General features: G+C 37.2%; 1 long non-coding RNA gene across 1 annotated transcript in view; it reads right to left on the bottom strand.

The window, feature by feature from the left end:
• Window positions 1-3,277: 3,277 nt before the first annotated feature.
• The window catches only part of LOC116185079, a 9,733-nt gene continuing 9,033 nt past the window's right edge, over window positions 3,278-3,977 (bottom strand). Inside the window, exon 3 of the long non-coding RNA XR_004149832.1 lies at window positions 3,278-3,362. This is a non-coding gene — a long non-coding RNA (uncharacterized LOC116185079). The remainder of the gene's footprint in view (window positions 3,363-3,977) is intronic.

Genomic DNA, 3,977 nt, shown 5'->3' with positions numbered 1-3,977 from the left:
TGGCGTAATATCATCCCTTATCTCGGTCGCGGCGAAATCGGCCGTCGTTACCGGGGGTGGGGAATCGATAGGGAGTCTTTTTTACCTTCTACTTAGCCGTCTTAAGTAGAGAGGAAAGCATTTTACAACCTCGTTCCCTATTTCCATCTCGTGGAAGAATTTCTCTATCTTTTCTTTTTTTTTCTTTTTCTATCTCACGAACGAACTAATATATCGAATAACAACAACAATCGTAGCAATATTATCTCAATCTATAATTCTTCGATACATATTTCTCAATATAGAATTTAATTCACAAAGAAGAAGAAGTATCATTTTTCGTTTCTCGAACGAAAAAATTTCACGAGAGAAAGAAACGTGGTGGTGGTTCGATCATTGTTGCGCATCACCACCACCCTCAAGGAAACCGGATGCCTCGCGAGAGATCGCGCCGCGCGATTTGTCTCTCTGGTGTGGCTCTCCTAGCCAAGTTATAAAGCTTCCCCTCCCTATCTCCGAGAGATACGTCCGAGGGAAGAGGAGGCGTTTATCGCTCGATTCCATATTGAAAAGCCCTCTTTGAACTTCGTTTCGCGACCATCTTATTGGAAGATCTAGATCCTCCTCCCATATACATACACATATCTCTCAAACAACCATATTCCTCTCCCCTTTTCATCCCTCGACTCGAGTACTTTTCCCCACAACCTTGGAATAATTATTATTATCCATTATATACCTCAACACAATTTTCAACGAAGGATCGATCATCCCCCCCCCCCTCCTCTTCCAGGAAAAACATCCGCCCATTTATTATCAATGGTTGGCAAAAATTCTACTTCTGGTAGAATTATTCATCAAACTTCTTGATCACGAAACTTCCCTCTTCTCCTGCGATATAATCGCAGGAGAAGGAGAAACGCCTCTCTCTCTCTCTCTCTCCCCCTATTATGCGGCCGCCATTTCCCTGGGGCCCGGGACATGCCGGGGTCGCCACGGCGGCGTTACCGGTAATACAGCCTAATAAGAGAGTGTGTGAACCTCTGAGAGGCGAAGGGAAAGAGATCCATCGAGGAGAATATCGAGGGGGGGGGGGGGGGGAGGAGGCAAGATGTCGTGGAAGAGTAGAGGGCGCCCGATTGGACCGCCCCGGGCACGTAATTGCCCGGGCCTCCTCTACGTACGATGATTATTATCGGTGGGCCCTCCTCGATCACGATCGAGAGATTCTCTCTCTCTCTCTCTCTCTCTCAACGAGATCCTCCTGTTCCACGGCCGGCTAAACACACCCATTACCGTCTCGAAATGCGAGTTTGATGATTGGGTGCTCTCTCCTTCGCGTGTTCTCCTGAATCGCCGAGCCGAGCCGAGTCGAGTCTAGTTTGGTTGTGTATGATGATCGGCCTCCTGTGTATTCACGTGGGAGGGCTGTTTTCTCCTTTTTCTCTCTTTCTCACGTGACGTAATCCTCGAGTTCGAGTACTATATTCGTATTATATTCCTTGGCCATCATCAAAGAGGAGATTAAACGAAGCTGTATCTGGGATCCAAAGTTGAACGACAATTCTCTTTTCGCTCGAAATATGTTCTTTCGAATATATGTGTAATGGAGTTGATCCTCGAAATTGAAATTTTTGATATATATATATATGTGTGTGTGTATGTGTTGCGTTGCTTTTCCCATTCGCCTTAAAATTTCAACTTTGCCCGTCCAGCGGCGGCCATTCTTCCTTTTATTGCGCGGCAGCGCGCGGTCAACCCGCAATTAATTTCAATTATAAAAATATCATTGCCCTTTATGGGTCTGCCAGGTGTTTCGCGGTCAGAGGTTAGCTTTTTCAGCTCGGACCTCGAGACTCCCCTTCTTCTCCTCCTTTCTTCTTTCCTTTCTCGAATTAATTTCGCCCCAATTTTGCGCCCCTTCTCTCTTGCAAAAATATCCTCCACTTCCGGAGACGATACTACTCGCAATTCAAGAATTCTACTCGATGAGAATCTCTTCGAAGATTTCCCCCCCCCCCTCTCTCTCTTCATTAACCGCCCTAATTTTCCATTACACCCCCTCTTTAAGTCGTGGAGATGGGTAAAAAGGAGAGAAAAATTCCGCGACAAATCTTAATTTTTGCTTGCTTGCTTGGAGCAAGCAACCTCGAAGATCCTCAACAGATTTTTCGAAAACTTTGTCCTTTAACTTTTTCCTCCACCTCTCTTTCTTTTTCACAGAGGGTGAAAAGCAAAATTAGCCCGATTAAAAGGTAAAGGTTTCCATCGATCCCATTGTTTGGAAAAGGGAGGAAAGAAAGAGGAACTCCATTGTTCCTAACGGCTAAATAGTCCGTTAATTCACGGCGTACATTGTGCGGGATGATTCCCTCCTCTGGGGATCGGTTAAATCGGATCATAAAAGAATCATAATTAACCGCGGCCTTTTGTTGCGCCTCCTCTCTCTTTCTTTCTTTCTGTTGCTCTATCTCTCTCTCTCTGTCTCTTGTTCGCGCGCCCGCCAAATTGCCACTTCCGACTTTCGCGCCTCGACCCGCTAATTTTGAATAATATCGCCGACCGGTCACCGGATGCAGATCCATAATCGTGGACGATCTTTTTCTTTTTTCTTTTTTTTTTTTTTTTTTTTTGAAAAAGATTCTTTTTCGAAAGGGGACTGCGAGTTGTGCGTGTTTATTATCAGAGAAAATTTCTGGAGATGATTTTTCTTTTTGGAAGATATTGTTCTATTTAGTGAAAGTATTGATCCAATTGATGAAATTGAATTTCAATAATAATATAAATCTGGTAATATGAATGAGGTGTGGGTGTTAATTTTAAAAAATGTTGAGGGAAATTGGATTTTTAATCATTTAATGTTAAGTAATAATTAAAGGATATGAATAAATTTTGAAACAATGGTAAATATTGCAGCTATTGGCAAAATATAATGAAAATGATTGACAACATAATGTGTATCATGAGGAATAATATCAATAGAGGAATTAGATAATATAATAATATTTCCTGTTAATCCATTAATAGTGATTAATATAATGAAACTTAAAGATCTAACTAAAACAGGAATATTTAATTTTAATTTAGCTCCATGATATGTTGCCAATCATAAAAACTTTGATACTAACTGTGGGAATTCATCTAATCCAACAGTAAATATATGATGATGATCAAACAATAAATCTTAAAAATCCAATTCCTAATATTGCATAAATTATACCTAAGTTTCCAGAAATTTCTTTTTTTCTTCTTTAATTTATTACAATATGAGAAATTATAGACCAAACTTCTGGATATCCAAAAAATCAAAATAAACGTTGATATACAATTGGATCTCCTCCTCTTATTGGATCAAAGAATGAAGTATTAAAATATAGTAATAGCTCCTGCTAAAATAAATAATAATACAATTAATAAAATTGCTGTAATAAATACTGATTAAGGAAATAATAAAATTTGATCATAATCTAACGAAAAAATTTTTACTATTATAATTGTAACTATTAAATTCAATGAACCTATAATTGATGAAATTCCTGATATATGAAGTTAAAAAAATTGCAAAATCTACTGATGGTGAAGAATGACATAAATATGCAGATAAAGGAGAATATACACTTCATCCTATCCCTGGCCTTGGATAAAATAATTTCTTAATATTAATAATGAATATTAATAATCAAAATCTAATATTATTTATATTTATTTAGGATATACATTTCATCCTGTCCCTGGTCTTGGATAAAATAATTTCTGAATATTAATATTGAAGGAATATTAATAATCAAAGTCTAATATTATTTATATTATTTATATTTATTTATATTTATTATATTATATTTATTTATTTATATTATTTATATTTATTTATATTTATTTAGAATATATACTTTATCCTATCCCNTTTTATTTATTTATATTTATTATATTTATTTATTTATATTATTTTTATTTATTTATATTTATTTATATTTATTTAGAATATACACTTCATCCTG

This window comes from Apis dorsata, unplaced genomic scaffold, assembly GCF_000469605.1.
Source record: "Apis dorsata unplaced genomic scaffold, Apis dorsata 1.3 scaffold_93, whole genome shotgun sequence".
Lineage (NCBI taxonomy): Eukaryota > Metazoa > Arthropoda > Insecta > Hymenoptera > Apidae > Apis > Apis dorsata.
This window is presented reverse-complemented; position numbering and strand designations above follow the sequence as displayed.